This window comes from Papaver somniferum, chromosome 1 (genome assembly GCF_003573695.1).
Source record: "Papaver somniferum cultivar HN1 chromosome 1, ASM357369v1, whole genome shotgun sequence".
NCBI lineage: Eukaryota > Viridiplantae > Streptophyta > Magnoliopsida > Ranunculales > Papaveraceae > Papaver > Papaver somniferum.
The window spans coordinates 4,593,979-4,613,613 of record NC_039358.1 but is presented as its reverse complement, the minus strand read 5'-3'; the positions used below and the strand labels follow the sequence as shown (position 1 = coordinate 4,613,613).

At 35.9% G+C, this 19,635-nt stretch overlaps 1 pseudogene; it reads right to left on the bottom strand.

Annotated features, from left to right (window-relative positions):
* Positions 1-4,551: 4,551 nt before the first annotated feature.
* LOC113361676 lies at positions 4,552-6,838 on the bottom strand (annotated as a pseudogene).
* Positions 6,839-19,635: the final 12,797 nt, after the last annotated feature.

The following is a 19,635-nucleotide window of genomic DNA, read 5'->3' as shown; positions in this document are numbered from 1 at the left end:
TAGTCAGATGTTTGTGAAACTGAATATACATTGTTGTATTTATACGGAAGTTGTATTTATACGTACCTGAGAAGTGTTCTAGCTTCTTGATTACTTACGACTAGCTACTTCTTTTTCTTGAAAGGTAGTATATGGATATAGGTCTGGAATGGTTTCACTTAACTCATACATCTGTTTAACTGCACATCACACAAGCCATATGCATGACAATTTGCACGTTTAACTAGCATTGACAGACTATGGATGTGTAACTAGTAGTTACACATGCTAATTAAATATGTAACTTCTAGGTACACAAGCCACATAAATGTGTATCTACTAGTTACACATCTAATTTGCATGTGTAACTATATTAAACATGTGTAACTAGTAGTTACACATGCAAATTAGATGTGTAACTTATAGTTACACATGCTAATTTGATGGGATATGCATATGTAACTTATAGTTACACATGCTAATTTGATGGGATATGCATATGTAACTTTTACTTACACATACTGATTTTGGGTACACATATCAATATGTATGTGTAACTCCTAGTTACACTAGTCATATGCATGTGTAACTGCTAGCTACACTAGCCAGGTGAATGTGTATCTCCTAGTTACACATGTTATATGCATGTGTAACTCTCAGTTACACAATTCAGATGCATGTGTAACCGCTAGCTACACTAGTCAGATGCTTGTGAAACTGAAATATACATTGTTTTATGTACTGTTCATTTTAATCGTATAAATACTGATTGCTTGTTGTTATATTTCAGGTTTTAGATAACTTCATAAAAGCTAATTGCTTAAACGTGGTAATGGTCTCGCTGGAACTGGAGTTGACGCTGAATACACAAGTCAGATGCATGTGTAACTCCTAGTTACATAATTCAGATGCATGTGTATCTGCAAGTTACACATGTTAATTAGATGTGTAACTTTTACTTACACATACTGATTTTGGGTACACATATCAATATGTATGTGTAACTCCTAGTTACACTAGTCATATGCATGTGTAACTGCTAGCTACACTAGCCAGATGAATGTGTATCTCCTAGTTACACATGTTATATGCATGTGTAACTCTCAGTTACACAATTCAGATGCATGTGTAACCGCTAGCTACACTAATCAGATGCTTGTGAAACTGAAATATACATTGTTTTATGTACTGTTCATTTTAATCGTATAAATACTGATTGCTTGTTGTTATATTTCAGGTTTTAGATAACTTCATAAAAGCTAATTGCTTAAACGTGGTAATGGTCTCGCTGGAACTGGAGTTGACGCTGAATACACAAGTCAGATGCATGTGTAACTCTCAGTTACACTAGATAGACACATATGTAACTCTCAATTACACTAAACAGATGCGTGTGTAACTTCTAGTTACACATGCTAAGAAATTATTGTAAATGAATATTAAAGTAATAACTTTTTTTTTTGTGTTTTTTTTTTTTGATGTCTATTTATTTGCATATATATACAAGTGTAACTTTGCATTACACATATCATAAGGATGTGTAACTTCTGTTTACACCTTCTGATGAGTGCCAAATAATGTATATATTTATCCCTTTTTGTTGGCATTTAACTCATCTTTTGTGCATTAAGTCTACATTTTATCCCATATTCTGTATTTTCATTGTTTTCAAGAATAAATATTTTTATTAATTAATTTTGCATTTTTAGGTAATAAATAAAGTCTGGATGACTTGCGGAGCAAAAAGAGCAGAAAAGTAGTGAAAAGCCGAGAGAAATCACGCAAGGAAGCCGCGAAGAATGGTGCGCACAACCTCATTTTCTACACACAAAAACGCCTCCGTTCTCAGCCATCAGATCAGTTCTCAGAAGCATCCGATGGTCGCTCCTTCATAGAGCATCAAAATCTGAAGTCTCTGCCAAGCACCACAGCGCTGAAATTCCAAACCTTCAGATTAGATGGTAGTTGAATCCAACGGTTGCTCCCTTGCTGTTCATCAAAGTTTGATATCTCCTCCTTACACTACAACACCTAACCTAATCTAGCACCGTTCGTTTCGTTGTATCCATTCATCCGACGGTTGCTCCTCGCTTGCCTCCGCATCACCGTCCGATCTACCTACCAGCTCCACATCCCACGGCTAAGCTTTGCGAAACATCAAAATCTTTATCCCTGCCTCACACCTTAATACCCAAATACCTAATACCATTCTTCCCAAAACAGTCGACCCTCACCTTCTCCCCCATCTCCCCATTCCTCTGCAGAACCAACTCCACTGCCACCACCACCGTACACCACCACCTTCTCCACCTCTGTCACCACCATCTCTACCACCTAACCTCCACCAAATCACTACCAAACACCACATCATCACTCCCTACCTATCTAGACCCCTATTCCCTCCATCTCTCACGTTTCATCCATGAAACCCTAGGCGTGAGAGGTTGATGAAATAGGTGACCTAAAGAGAAATTGAAGGCACGGAGAGGTAGAGGAGGACAAATAGAAGCATGGGTCGAGTTTAATTTGATGTTGCTACATCAAATTAGGTAAAAAAAAATCAAACCCTAGTTTACTGTTAATTTGGGAATTTTTTGGGTAGAACCCTAATTGTGTCTGTGGGTATAAATAGGAACTGTGGGTATGATGTAAAGCTTTATGCTGGAATAGCCAGTGTCCAGGACTTTCAATTTCTGTTAATTTTTAATTTCAGTTCAATTTCATTTATGTTCATGTTCTGTTAAGGTTTAATTTCAGTTGTTTTACTCTTAATATCCTGTTTTGTTCCTTCATTTCAGTTGTGATGTTTGTTCTGTTAAGGTTTAATTTCAGTTGTTTCATGTTCTTGTGATGTACTGTGTTTCAATTCATTGTCAAGAAGTGATGGTATGCTAGGTTAGAGCTTTCAGTGCACTGTTTTGATTGAGCAGTGGGGAGAAACTAGTGCTCACTAGTGACTGTGATCAAACTGGTTTTCTTCCCACTCCATTTGTATGCTTAACTCTCTTGCATTGTTGTGATTGAGCAATGGGAGAAATTAGTGCTCATAGCAAGCTAATTCTCCTCCCATTCCATTGGTATGTCTAGAGCTACTGCTACTACTTGCATTGATTATCACTGTTAGTTTCACCATCTTCCCTGCCTTAGGCTAATTGCCTTTGTGTCACTTTCACTTTGTTCCATATTGTTTTGTTTTTGTTCACTGTTTTGTTACTCATTATCTTGTTCACACTGTTTTCTTCACTGCCTTGTGCTGCTGCTACTTGTTTTCTTGTTGCTTTTGTTTGCTATTTTCTCCTGCTGTGCATTTTCTTCCTTGCTTGTGCTACTGCTGCTGTTGCTTCCCTTGCTGATGCTGCTTTCCTTGCAAACTGCTGTGCACTTGCCTCTGCCCTGCAGTACTGCTGCTGCTTCCATCTTTGCCTTGTGCTGTGCACTGCTTCTGCTACTGCAGCTGCTGTTGCTGTTGTCTGCTGCTGCTCCACTGCTGCTGCCTTTTCCCTGTTGCTGCTGTTGCTGCAGTTGCTGTTGCTGCAGCTGGTTAAGTTCTAAGCCCACTGTCCATTGTTTGTACAAACTGAAGCCCATTTCATAAAGGCCTAAAGGCCCAGATCCTTGACTGAATCCAAAGCCCAGTTCACATCAAAAGACACTGAGCCCAATTCACAGTTGAACTGTTGAGCCCAAGTTCAGTTCACTGTTAGCCCAAAGCCCAGTGCAACTCGAAAGACCAAAAGCCCATAAGTTCACAGTTAATCCAAACAAACCAACTAAGCCCATTAGCAATTTAGAGCCCAAATAGCTAAACACTACAAAACACACCCGATCTCTGTGGATCGACCCGTACTTGCACGAGCTACAACCGACGACCGTGCACTTGCGGTACTACTATAGGCCCGCGTTTTCATTGCGCTTAATTTTATACATATCTCCGGGCCCACCAAGTTTTTGGCCGGGGATAATTTTTAGGACCTTTTAGAGGCCTGCCAAGTTTTTGGCGCCGCTGCCGGGGACCATTTTGCATTTAAATATAATATCTTTGAGGCCTGCCACCTTCGCACTGTATTTTAATAATTTCGGGCTTAGATTTAATAATTTTGGGCCTAGATTTAAATTTTATTTAATTATGGGCTTGACAATATGCATAAGGGTATCAAGGTCTTTTAAAAACTCGGGGCCTAGATTTAAACTTTTTTTAATTAAGGGCCTCATATTATGGGTTATCCATGGGTTGGGCCTGAGCCTAATTTCCCCTTATTTAAATGCCCCTCAAAATTCGCCCCTTAAAATATATTCTTATTAAATTTTTAAAAATACTATACCTTGTGAAAAATGGAAGCAACTAGTACTTCCGGAAACAACTACCACAAGTTGCTTCCAAAAAGTGGAAGAAACTCTCTTCAGTTGACCTTAAGAAAATTATTTTTTAGCCCTCGGGGTATTTGGGCAAGGTCAACAAAAATGGAGGGTATTTATAACATTCCCACTTTTTAAAATATCCAGCAAAACTACTTTATGAGCTGCATCATTGACAGGGTTACAACTTACAAGATGTAAGGGAATCATGATTATTCAAACTATTTTTTCAAAGAGCACCTTGGCAACGTGGAAATCAATAGTTTCAGGCAAGCAATATGTAACATAGAAGTAGCTCTTGACGACCATAAGGAATGTTCGTTTGATTTCATGGTCAACCACGTTGTCAGATTGCCGGAGGGCACACTTAACGAACTCTTGCATGTCTGATTCTATTATGTTTAAGTCTGGATATTCTTCTACCTGTATGCCATTATTTCCTTCCTCATGGTCCTGCTAACAAAAGATTAAGTTTAATTGCTTTTGATATCTATGCATGTAACACGTTTTGTTGCAAACATTTTAGTTAGTTAGCTAAAGTCAAGTAAAAATTTCGGTGGAATTCAAGTATAATACTCTCAAGTAATATCGTAGCTCACCTTGACGGATTTACTATGGGTGAGATGATAACTCTGAGTACGTTGTCGAAGTAATTGGTGAGTGATAGAGTTGGTGAGGGAAACAAGACGGTTGTATTTGGGATGAAACAATATGTTGTAATCTTCCTCTAGGACTTGAGGTAAATGCATGGAGTAGAACATCATCATCTGTACTAGCAGGTATGCTTCATGGTGCTGCCGCTCTTCTTGGCTATTTAATAGTAAAAATTTATTCCACTGCAGTTTCTCGTCCGTTGCAAAGGAAAAAAAAAAGTTGGGTTTTCACTTTTCAAGAGATTTTTTATCTGGTGGATTAATTTAACAGTATGGATTGAAGATAACTTACAGGGCCCTGTAATTGGCGGTGGATGTCTCTTCCGTGGTCAAGGAGTGCATCTGATGAGATACGGTTTAGGGTTAAGACCAGAGCTTGGATCAGCAAACCACTAAGTGTTTCTGATGTTGCATTCTTCGTTTTCCTCCTCCTGCAAAGTGTAAGCAAACAAATAAAACAATCCACAATGTAGGAGGTGGATAGGGTCCTAGGGACGGGTTTGTTCTTCTGATCGAACCATCATCAGTATTTCCTAGTGACTGGAGTGCAGCACAACTTACTTTATACTGTTGTAACTATTATTGGCTTCCATATTGGTGAAAAATTCTTGGATGAATGCTCTTTGGTGCTCACTCGAGATATCCTCGAAATGCAATGAAACCGCCTTAATTAGGACAGCACTTTTGGTCCAAGCAAGGCGCGCTGTTGACCTCTCTGGATCGAATATGCAAGCTGCAGCAAGAAAATATGCTTGGAGTAATTCTTTTTTGTTGACCATGAGCATTTCTAGGTTGCACTCAGTGTACCACCTGCAAAACAAATTTTGCGGTAGAAACTTAAATTTTAAATCAGGAAACACGCTACCGTGCTCAGTTGGTAATTTGTCACAACTTTAGTTGCTTACTTTTGTACGTTGAGCCACTCGAACTGATGTTGTTCTTGGCATGTGTTGAAGTCTAATTTTGCCAGCTCCAGATTAGTATTGTTACTCACATCTGGCAACCTGATTAGTGATTATATATGTTGAATGAGTACTTAGTTCACTAAGCAAACAAACAAACAAAAATGTTAGTAGTAAATATATTTATATAAAAACCTGTATAGTGTTTTGGCAATCCAGACGTCATTCTCCCCTCCATATTGGTCTATGTAAAATCGAGCTTCAATACGGGGTAAACTAGCCTACCATGGAACCTCTAGGGTGTATCCAACCTAAATTTTAGATTTTATGATATCAGAAATTGTCGAGAGCAGCAATGTGATATTTCACTAAAATTTGGATAACTTATGCATGTGTATACTTATAAATATCTTTAAAACAACACTAAGCACAATTCGAATTATTGTTTGGTACTGTAATCTCATAAGGCCGGAGGCATCTTAGTTAAAATTTATAGTTTGGGTATTATGGCATTTCGATTTTACCTCAGCAGACAAGTTCTTGGTAATTAGACATTTATCTAATAGCTGATTGGAAGCTTGTTTTTCTCGTAGAAATTTGGACGAAAATCTTTTAGCTTCTTGTAAAATTGTCTCTCCAGGGAATGATACTTGAGATGCTCTATATAAGTTACACATAACGGTAACTCCTTCGCTTGTTTGTCCAGGAAAACAAAAGAATTCACCATCCTTCTCAAAATGTCGAAAAACATCTGTAAACACACAATATATCCTTCAGATTAATTAATTGTATATTCATATTATTTCGTGTTTATTAATTACCTGGAGAGACATCGTGCCCATACATCCTTAGAAGTCTAAAGGCTATAGCAGTATCGTCAATATCATGAACTGTAAGATTACGTGCCCAACCCACACCATTTTCATTCCAATACCTGCATATATACATAAGGGTATGTGAGTATCTACTCCCTATCTCGACTGACCCAAGAAGTTTTAACTTTTCTCAGCCTGGACTAATAGCCTTGGTCCAGTAAGGCAACCCATGCAGTATCATAAGCTGATATACTTATTCCTCCATCATTAATCGAACTTAAATTTGCTTTAATTGTCTCGACTAGTTCTCCAATCTCCTACACCATAAACATTTCTCAAATCTAAACTGAATTGTACTTATCATAAAAATACAGTTAATCAGTGACCATTATGTAATAATTAGTTAATTTGATTATATACTTCAAAAAAAAAAAAAGATTTATGACCTCGAGAGTTGCATCAACTTCTTGTTTATGAGGTTCAGATAATGCAATATTGTGCTGGTAATGGCGAACGTGCATGGTATTAGCTCGGGATCGGAACGTTATTGGGCCGAAACCACCTACTACTTGTCATCACCGATATCAAAATTAATAACGTAAATTGAAAACAAAATTCATTACATCAACCAATGTTATTAATTCAAGTTAATTAAGACTCACAAGATGAACTCGACGAAGATGAAAATGGGAATTCCCGTAGTGACAGTTTTTCCCGGGTGAACAGTGTAGAGAGATTCCGCGGAAAACTGGATTGACATATCATTTTATCCTTCTGCAATTGTTAAGGTCTCAGCTCAGGGTCGAGATATAGGCTGAGTAATGCACATAGTAGAAATTATAAAATGTTTCTTTAAAATAAATTTCTGCCACTAGATCTTATGCATGGCTAAATTGGGACCTAGTACACTTATTTGGGACCTATAACTGGATGACAAAAAAAGGTAATTAAAAATAGTTTTTCACAACCCTTTATCCAATTATTATTTAACTATTTTACCCTTTATTAGTTAGCGTTAATTAATTATATTAGTGTTAATCAACCAGGTTAGAAGTGAGACCAACTAATGTAAATCGATCTTAATTTGAATCAAACAACTGAATTTTTCTTTTCTTTTTCAGAAAAACAATTCAGAATTATGTTCGTGCAGTTTTGGACCGATTTTGGGTAATGTTTTGAAATTAACAAAGGACTTGGAAAATCGGTTTAAGTAAGCATAGATAAAAACCCGATTACAACAATCGTATTTTTGTGTAGTCATATAGAAACCGATTGTTACCTTTTCATAAGATTTCTATTTTCATTAATTTCAGATCTACTCCTTTTCGCAGGAATCACGGATACACTTAGCATGTGTCCCTAGTGGACGAGTTATAGTCTCGTGAGGGTTTACATAGGAATCTACCCACATAACCTACACAAAAACTTTTAAAACCATCAATCTTCGTCGAAGGATCCGAGTCCGATTCACCCTCCATCATCTCTGGGGCATACTCTGAAAAAAAACATTGAGTGATAGCTTGCATCGAATACGAATGCTTCCCCCTTTTCCTCCAAGTAGCGCGCTTTCACGACTTCGTTCTACAAAAAAGACGACACAAACTTACTTTGGTAGTGGTGTTTCGATGGAATATAAACAACATGGATTACGTAAAATATACCACAAAAATACTTACAAATTGTTCAATGGAAAAGTTAAAGTGGGTAGCTTCCAAAATCCGATGTTGGATAGCTAAATAAGCAAGTATCGCATTTTCGATGACTTGGTGCCTATCATGAATTTGTTGAACACTTCTTCCATTAGGATTCCCAAAAATTTGCCTATATTTGTTATGTACCTTTGTCCAAAAGTTTTCGGCATCTACTCTTACCGAGGACTGATTACTAATTTGGGTTTCCACGTACCTTGCTTTGGTGATGGCCAAATCTTCACTTGAATCAAATGATGTCATTGTTGTATGTAGTGAAGAGTATATGTAAATAGGTGTGTGTTGTTTTGTTGAGAAATGAGTAATTGAGGTATGAAATGAGTAGTTGTGGAGTATATGGAGTGAGAGGAAATATAATGAGCAATTTTGGGGAAAATGGGGTCCAAGGATGAGGTTCTATAGTTAGAGAAATGCCTCAACGACTATTTTTTTTTTTGAAAAAAGTGAAATAATTTTGGAACAATCGGTCTTCTGGAAGCTCAATAAAATCCGATTGTCTTTTGATGACACCTAGAATCGGTCTTTATGGTTGCCATCATAAACCGATTAATGGGAAAAAAAAATGAATTTTCACCGAAAGTAATCGGTTTATACAAATGCACATATGATTCGATTCTAACTTGAAAAAGATACCGAAAAAACAGTATTTCTAAGACATGAAGAATCGGATTATACTAACCCCACACATAAACTGATTCCATTATGGACCCTAGGAAATTAGTTTATGGTGACATATCGAGTAGACCGATTGTTTTCCTGTGTTTGGAAAACAGAATTGTTGAGCATGCATAAACTTGTTTCACGGTACACATAATTATAGTTAAAACTTTAAGAGCACTAATTTCAAACCATGATCATCCAAAATATAAACCTTGACCATCCAAAAAGAGTTTTAAAAACTAAAACAACCACAAGTCTTATAAAGTTAAACTTAAAGAGTTGGAGCACCATCATCAGCATCAACACCACCGAGAGCATTTGCAGCAGCATCAGGAGCAGCAACAGCACCAACAACAACAAGATTATGAGCAGCAGCACCACCACTAGCACCAGCATCAAGAGCAGCAGCTTCTGCTTAAGTCATGGCTTGATATTGAGCCATTTCTTCCCACATACCTTCCAAATATCCATGGGGATCCCTCTCAGCTAAAATCATATCTCTCCTTCTCCTAGTGAACCTCATGAGCTCATAAATCTCTTCGAGTGCAAGCTTGTCTATCAGTGCGAGGGCTCGTTCAAGACGGGTCTCACGCCCAAATGCAAACTTGTAGAGGCTTCTTTCTGGCACTGGTTGTGGTTCCCTAAGAATATCCTCCAAGGTGAGCTCTCTAGTGTAAAACGCTAGGTGTCCGAAGTCCATATCTACATAAAAAAAAAATCTTGTTAACAATCATTACGTAATTAAACATATGTGATCCGATTCTAACCACAAAAACATACAGGAATGTCAAACATAAACAATCGGTTTACGTGCTACATATATAAAAATCAATTATGAAAAGGAATCTGAAGAGACAATTCTAAAATTGGTAAATTAACAAGCACACAAAACCCGAATGTGGAATCGCAGGGTTAAAAAAAATAGTACCCAGAATCGGATGATGTTCATGCACTTATAAACCGATTCTGGTGATGTCTCTTAATATTCCGGTTACGAACCAAGAAGTCGTCGATGCTAATCATCATATAAACCAATTATTGTCCATGCTCTTCATGGCCGAAGAACAAAACTCAGAATCGGTTCGTTCGATATGTCAACATAAACCGATTCTGGGTAAGATCAGAGATTTTTGTTTTTAGAAATCGAAGATTTAAACATGTAATTAATAAAGAAATGTAAACACTAGAATGGGTTGATGGAGATCTGGTTGGATCGAAGATCGTTGGAGAAGATGATCAAAAAAAAATGATTAGGGTTTTGAGAATTTGGAAAGATTAGGATGAAAATAGAAAAAATTTAGGTTTAGTTTTTTTTTTTGTTTTTGAATTTGCTAAAAATAGAAAGATTAGTATTTATATAAGATAGTGCTAGAAATTAATTTGCATTAACTTACTATTTTACTATTTTTGAGAAATTTAGTAGCCCATAGCCATTTGATGGAGTGGGAAGTGAAATAGGCCCCAAATAATACGCGTAAGTTCCGATTTAGCCACGATCTTATGATATTATTTTTTCTTTCTGATTGCCGTACCAAATTCAATACAAACAGCGAACAAGTGTTGTTCTTACGATCTCTTGTCAACATCTTTACTGTCCATTCTCTGATTCTTGCTTCAGAATCACGTGTTGAAACACTGGACGTCAAAGTCTACTCTAGTCAACATCAGCGCTGCTACCATATTTGGAATGGGGAAATCACCGTTTTTTCCCATTTATAGCCAGGACCATATCAGTTTGGTCCACCCACGAAATGGCTGTTTGTTTGCTACATAATTATTTCAAGGAAAATGTTAACCTGTATATTAGGATGAGGTTAAAAAAGATTTGAAGTATTGTTATTTTACATTTTACAGTTGATTTGGGCATTTTTTCTTTTAATCATATTTTTGATCGTGAAGATTTCTGAGAAATTCAAGTTTGAATTTTGTCTCTTCTAAAAACCGGTCATTAAAATTGTATATATATACGGTCCGCGAGTTATAACCCCAAAGGTGTCACTCTCCATCCACATAAAACCCATCCAAATAAAAGTAATACAAAAATCCCAAATAATCTAAACAGTATAAACTGCTCTTCCCCTAATTCAGCCCAAAATAACTAAAGAATAAACAACCCACTGTATCTTCATTCGTAAACCCGAAAACGACCAACAAAAAAAAACCAATTAAACTCCCTTCCCTAAAAATCCAAAAACTCTCAGATCTGTGAAAATCATCACCGATTTTTGAGTCTCTCTTTTTCAATTCTTACTTACTTCAACTAGTGAAACATAATTATGAATCGAATCATTTCTAAACCTAATTTCTGACCTAAATCGTCTCAAAACACAAGATGGTGAAGAAACAAACTCAACAGAAGAAAAAGAAAGATGAAAAATTAAACAAAGCAGTGGAACAAATTCCAAACAGTAAATCGAAGAAAATATTCCAAAAGGTAAGAACCATATCAACTAATTTTGTATGCACTATTTTTTGTGAAGTAAATTTCGTCGTATTTCTCATTTGTCAATTCAAAACTGTGTTGATGGTGTTATTCTTTTTTTTGGTGAAATCAACATGAATCAATGATTTTTAGTTTGGTTTCATCAGTGATTTTGATAATTAGGTTTAGGTTTGGTTTCATCAATAATTTTTGCAATTAGGTTTAGGTTTGGTTTCATCAGTGAATTTTTATATGTTTTCATGTGTTTGTAGCTATTAATTGGGTTTAGGTTTCATTTGATTTCATTTTATTATTCACGGTTCAATTTTAAAATTTCTATTGGTGTGTTTATTTGATGTTTGTATGATGAAACCATATTTTGTTTCACCATTTCTACCTTGGTTTACATATACTTGAAACCAATTTTTTGTTGGTGTGTTTACTTAACTTTTGTTTAATGTAACCAGATTTGGTTTTACCATTTCTGTTTATGGTTTACATATGCTTGAAACCAATTTTTTATTGGTGTGTTTACTTAATGCTTGTTTGATGTAACCGGATTTGGTTTCACCGTTTCTGTTTATGGTTTACATATGCTTGAAACCAATTCTGATGGTGTGTTTACTTAATGGTTGTTTGATGTAAATAAATTTGGTTTCATCATTTTCACTTATGGTTGGAACTAAATCTGTTGGCGTTATTTATTTATTTATTTATTTCAGTGTCTTTGATGGAACCAATTATGGTTTCATCATTTTCATTTATGGTTTACTTATAGTTGGAACCAAATTTGTTGATGTTTTTACTAATTGGTTTCTTTGATGCAATCAAATTTGGTTTCATCATTTTTAATTATGGTTTATATATGCTTGGAATCAATTTATGTTGATTTTTTTACTTAAAGTTTATGTGATGTAACCAGATTTGGTTTCACCATTTCTAGATTCGGTTTGACCACGTTTAAGAGATCGATGACACAATTAATCAACCAGAAACGTACAAATTCTAAAAGCTATACATGTTGTGAGCAAAAAGGATAAGTTAAAATCCAATTATGTTGATTTTGAAATGCTAAAATCAACTACGTGTGTTTGTAATTTTTGAATCAATTTCTTTTTCGGGTGCTTGAAATATTTGTTTGTAATTTCAGGTGAAATTTTGGAGTTCATTTCAGCTATTGCATGAAGAGCCTGTTCAAGGGAAAATGAAGTTTCTGAAGAGGGGATATCATAAAAGATGGGAAACATGAGAGCAAAGTTGGCATTCAAAATCCTGATGGCAAAAGCAGATCAATGAAAACATTGGTATAACTATCAACTAGTTGTAATACTTGTTAGAAAGTTGTGATAGCATTTTGAAACATTATATATTTCCTGTCAAAATGCTTATAATATTTTCTAAGAGATTTCAATTGCTTATGAATGGTTTCAACCGTTGAATTCATTTTTTCTTGTTGAATTGATTTAGTTGTGTGTTCGATTTCAAACCAAACTTAAAAGAGATTTAAACTCATGTGTGATATAGGAACCATGTTTAAATGAAGTTTCAACTGTAAGTCTGTGCTAGTTCATCCGTAAAAGAAACATCTTGATGGTAAGTACAACTACCAATAACTGTATGTAAGAAAGTAAGGTACAAGTATAATGTTCATATGGCAAACGAAACCAAATAAACAACAGTAAAAAATGATGAAACCAAAAAGGATTCCAACAAAAAATGATGAAACCTATTTTGGTTCCAGCATAAATACGATGAAACCGATTATGGTTTCATCATAAATAAGATGAAACCATAATTTGTTTTATCAGAATTCATCAGTAGCTGCACTTCATTTAAGCTTCATTTCTTCTCTAGTTTACAGCATCATCTCTTGTAACACATCTCTACATAAAAACAGCTATACTTTCAGGCAAAACCCAGTTGCACTATCCACCTTCAATTGCTTCAACTCCAGCTGCACTATCCACCAGGCCCTATTCTTTGCATCTTAACCTGCACTTCCAATTCCAACCCTATAATCCACAACTCCACAATACTTTCCTGCTTTTCCTAGCATTCATCTATTTGTGAATCTTCTCAATCATTCATTCAAGCCAACATTATTGTATCAACAACCTCATTCTAAAACTTTCAACCACCAGGCCATCAATTCAATTTATTTCTTTCTTCAGTCACAGCCTTTGTCCATCAAACCAACACTGCCATCTTATATTCCATTTCCTTGTCTGCAACACACACCAACACCATTTCAGTCGCCTGCACAACCCCATTTGCATATACCACCTGCAGCTGCTCAGGTAACCTGCAATTCATTCATATACAACACCAATTGCATTTCAAACTCAGGCCACTTCCACCTGCATCTCTTTGCTGCCTCAAAAACTTGTTAACAATCACACAGCAACCACAAACTCATTGCACAACATCCACAACTTACTCATTGCAACATCTCATATTCAAGCTTCTGCCATTCTCCAACTCCATTGCACCAAAACCATCTCTAAATCCTCCATCGACTGAATCTTCTCTATGACAAACTCTATCCAAGAGCCTAACCCATAGCACCATCAGTTCACATACATCACATAATTCTTCAGTTATAGAAACCCCAACTTCAATTCAATCATCATCATCTTCCATACTTCGATTTCAGGAAAAACCTGTTCATAAATTCATCACAACAAGACCTCGATTTCATATCAAATTCGTCGTGGTAGCAGCAACTGGTTCTGCAACTTCATCATCACCACCAGCTACAACTTCAGTTCTTCTACTTCTTCCTTGTAAGCCTTCTCTCAACCATAAATTCCTCCAATCCCCATCTTTTTCTCTGTTCATCTCAGATATCTACAGGAGCAGCAGAAACCAAACCCTAACCAATTTCCATCGTCAGAACCTCAATTTCACCAGCAACAACCTAATTCACATCTTCACATCAATCTAACTCAACTCTGAGTTTCAATTTCTGAATCAACCCCAGACGAGATGCAGATCCAATTTCTTGCAATCTCAGATTCAACCCATCTTAAATCTGTTTCAAATCCATCATCTCTATCTTACCCTTTTCACATCTCCCAATTCTCGATCTATTTCTCGATCAACAGCAACGAGATTTACTCTCAATTTCAGGTGATAAAACAGCGGCATCTGCTGCTTCTTCTTTTCTCAGTTTTAGGGAAATGAATGAACTAATGATTGAAAGAAAGCGTCTCTCGAATTCTTCATCTCTTGAATCAGCGCCGTTCTTTTCTGCTTCTTCATCTCTGTCTCGATCTAATTTCAGGTGATAACAGCGGCAACTGCTGCTTCTTCCTTTCTCAGTTTTAGGGACTTGAAATGAACGATTGAGAAAAGAATTTCTCGATTTAGATCTCTCGACTTTAATAACAACAACCGTTTCTCAATGAACAAACTAAATTTACAGGGAATTACAGGGAAGTGGTGTGTCGGGGGAGAATAAAATTGTTGTTGGTGTTCGTGGAGATCCATTGTTGCTGCTGGTGATGATGGTGGTGGGATAAGGAGTAGGAAAAAAAAAAGAAAAAAGAAATCAGAGAAGAAGAAGAAGAAAAGATGAAAGGGTATATTTGGGTTTTTTTAAAATAAAAAAAGTTAAATTTGCTCATTATCATTTGACTTGGGGTTTTTGTCCCAGTTTTATTTGAAACGGTTTTTATTTGGTAGAAATAATATGACCGGTTTTTTCTTATCACTAATTTGTTCACCTAGGGGTTTTGTCACTAGTTTTGATATATATATAACCCAAACATAACATCTACCGTTAAGATTAGTAATATTAAATTGAGTTTGTAATTTCACATTTTAAATGGACTAAATTAGTCTTTATCCAAACCGTATAATTAATTAATAAAAAGAAAATTCCATGGATACTCGGTCGATTGGTCATGACTTTTAATGAAAAAGCAATGAACAGTAGTATTACTCATCATTGCATCTCCAAAAGCGAAGATGCTAGGGAGTCCCCGTTTTTATGCTCCAAGCTTTGACACCGCTATGTGTCATCAACATCCACCGTTGATTTTCTATCGCATCCTGTCCCACCTGGAAATATAGGGGTCCATTTTAAGAATAAACCAGTGAAAACTTGACACAGCGGTGTCAAAGTTTTGGGTATAAAAACGGGGCTCCGTAGCATTTTCGCTCTAGAAGATACTCCGGCCAACATTGTCTTTTTTGCCTTTTTTGTTAACAGTACGTGTACAGAGTACAAACAGCAGGATTCTAGAAGCCAACTGCCCGAACACAAAGTTTGATAGGTTAGGGACCATCCGATCTTTTCTCGAGATTTCTCTCTGGATTCTAAACAGTGCAGAGTCGCTGTATCTAATCACCATCTCTTTTCCAGTGGTTCTACTTCTACCCTGGCCCGGAGTGAGAGAAAGTTTGGGTGGGCAACATCTTTACTGTACTTTCCTTTGTTCTTGCTTCAAAATCACATCGCATGTTATCAGTAGTCTGAATCACCATTTCTTGTCAGTTGTCACAATCCCTGGACAAGTCTCTAATAAGCATCCAACGGTAATTTTCTTATTTGATTTATTTTTTCTGTTGTTATAGTGTGGCGAGAAGATCTCACCCAATCACAAGTGATTCATGTGAAGATAAGTGCATGAGCATGACCTCTTAAGTTGATTCCACCGTTGGCGTGTTGATATCATTTCATCAATCCAACAATTGATTTATCGTATTATGTAATTGTATATATCACCCGTTAATGATGTTATCCTCTACCATCATTGATTTTCTTCGATGATAAGTTTCACAAAGATAAAACTGTCAAAGTATTAGTAGCTGTTATCGTGTAAAATAAGACTCAAATAATTAATATTAAATACATTTAGTGATAAATAAATAGTTTTGGAATTGGAAAAAAGTATTCGTTTGGTGAGGTTATTTATTTACCGATGAATGAATATTTATTCATTTAAAGAGTTTTTTTTTCATCTAATTAACTGATGTCATTTATAATATATGCTATAGAAACGTGATGGACATCAGACATATTTTGAACTATGAATCCTAACGAGAAGGATTTACGGCATCGCCTACATATGAAGAAATTGTTGAGTCCGTAATAAATGTGAGAGTGATCCCGAACCAAAGAATAGTAGTGCCATATGAAATGTGTCATATCAAATGACTATCTACATAGGATTGCAAGCACCTACAACGAACTGGATAAAAATAAATACAGATAGAGCATCAAAAGGAAATCCGAGACCAGGAGGAGCAGGAATTATATGTAGAGACAGCAATGGAAATGTAATGAAGGCGATCATAGCAACATTAGGGATCACCACTTCAATGATGGCGGAGATATGGGGATTACTGATAGCAATACGAATGGTAACTCAACATCAATGGGAAAAAATATGGTTTGAAGTGGATTCACAAGCCCTGGTAGAGCTACTCAACATGCAGCACTCACAACCATGGCATCTAATAGGGCTCCTACAAGAAATACAACAACTACTAGCAACAGTTCCGGAACACAAGATCACACACACCTACAGGGAGGCGAACCAAGCAGCAGATGCTTTAGCAAACCGGGCAGTGAAAGACCTACTACGGTACACAACACCAACAACGACAACAAACTGGGAATACACTTGCCCAACTTTCTACAGCAGATTGTATTCCTTGATAGAATAGGAACCACTTTCCCCCGCACTGTAACCAATTCCCAATCTTACAATAAATAAATAAAATTGTTTACCTTCAAAAAAAAAAAAATCAAATGAAGCTTGTCAAGAAGCAGTTGCCATAAAAATTCACTTTTTACAACACAAAGTGAAAAAAAATTCTAAAAGTTGTGTGTGCACATTACATAAAATTAACGACATAATGCATTTTGGTTTAGGTAGCTAGAATGAAAAAAAACCCAACTTTACATCAATTTTTTGAGAAGAGATAGCTTCTTATTATCTTATATGAACACTGTTTTGTATAGAATTTTGGCGATTATACATTATTCATTTGATTATCCTTCAAATCATAGGTTTTATTAAAAAGAATGATGCCTAAAATGTTAGATAATATGTATGGGTCGTCCCTCCTTACTAAGATATATAGGGATCATTATAAAATATAATTTACTATGGATAGAAAAATGTTATTAGTATCAATAATTGTTTGTTGAAGTACAGCTATATACACCCTCACTAAACTAGGGGTGTATATTTCTTCCGGAGAGGAAAGTACCTTAATTAGGATAAATCTCTTATGACTGCTCGTTTAAAGACTTCTGTGGGATCAAGAGGCTCTACGAGAACCGTTGGTGGGAAAACTAGATATTATGTGTTTATATTAGTTTTTGATTATTGATTTGATTGACTAACAGTTGTTGTAACTTTGATTGCACCTAGTTTGTTTATTCTTGAGAGCCTTCTCTTCTGATATAAGGGTCACTCAAACTAGATCAAAGTAACGACGAGATCTTTAGAATTATTTGTATATCTAAAGATATCTTGTGATAATCCATTGTTAACAAACTCCGTTCTGTGCGTGATTGATCACAAGATATTCAAGTGTTTGTTGTGCAGGGACTTTGAAGATTAAAGAAGATTTGAAGACGAAGAAGATTTCTTATTGGGTTCCGTATCTTGTGAATTTTGATTGCATAAACCTTGATTGACTGGGATCCAACTAGAATTATATTGGTTGTCTAGTTGTGGAAGATCGACACTCTCTATAGTTTACTATCTTGATTGAATGTAAATCTAAACTTAACTATTTCGGTAGTTATTGGACAGATTTGATCCAGACCTGACAAAGGAGTTTAATTGAATAAACAGAAGAGCCTTTGTCAAACTCATATCACAAGTTTGAATAAAGTTGATACCAAACAGCCTTGCATCCTTTACTGTTTGGAATATGATCCAAAGGAATATTGTGATTCACGTGCGTCCGGGAATGCAGGGATACTAAGGGAACTAATTACTCCGGGAGTCTATTTGGTCTCAACTATACGAAGTTGGTATTGTATATTTTATAGCGGTTTAATTATGAGAGTATTCAGTTTTAGACTAAGTCCCGGGGTTTTTCTGCACTTGCAGTTTTCCTCGTTAACAAAATCTTGTGTGTCGTTGACTTTTTTTTTCCACATTATAATTCTTTTTGTTATAATTAAAGTAAATAGAACTTGTACGTTAGCTAGGCACTTGATATTGATCTTATGAGGTTTCGGTTATTACCGCACATGATATAAAGTGATCAATTTGTTGTTGTGTTGTCTCGATTCCATATCCATAGAAAATCACACAAAGTGTATTGGATTTCTCCACATGTTAGGCCAGTTCGGACTAACCTTATCTCAAGTGGACACCGTGTTGAAATATTCCTTTAGTGATTGTTGTTTCAAGAGGTTTATACACGGTGGGTCTTGTATAGGTTGTGATCAAAAGTAAAATATTGTGGTGTATTGGGTACCCTTGTCTTTTCAATTGGTACCAGAGCAGGCAAATATGAAAATATCTAACAATCTGTTTTTGGTGCGATCTAACCTATAAGACTGGAATCTTAAAATGGTTTTTATAAAACCTGAGAATGATTCAGTTAACGTAAAGCAAGGTATCAAGAGTTTTGAATTAACACTTGATGATGGAATCTACGATTCAATATCTGAAAACCTTCATGAAATCATCTCGGGAGAATCTACTAGACAAGTTAATCTTGTTAATGATGTAGAAACTGATGATGACTGGAAAATTTGTCTACAAGAAAGGTTGGATGAAATTTCCGATGATGATGACAAATTTTCAATGAGATGTATAAGAGGATATCTCAGAATACTCTAACTTCTGGATCCTTTGAAAAATAAAAAACTGAGAACTTCGGATTTTCTTGGTTTTATGACTCCTCTTTGTCTTGAGAATAAGAAACTGAAGAGGGTTTTTCAAAGATATTATAGTGGTTATCGCACCGGTGATTTTCTTCTTAAATATCGTACAGAAGAGTTAAACTCAAAGAGTCTCAAATGAGAGAATCTTCAGAGAGATCTATTTTTGTCGAAAAAGAATTCTGTTGAATTTGAAGCAAGGATTAACTCTCAACAAAAGAGTTTTCAAGAGAAAGAAAGTGAATATCTCTCAGGAGAAAAACGCCTTAAGGCTGATCTTA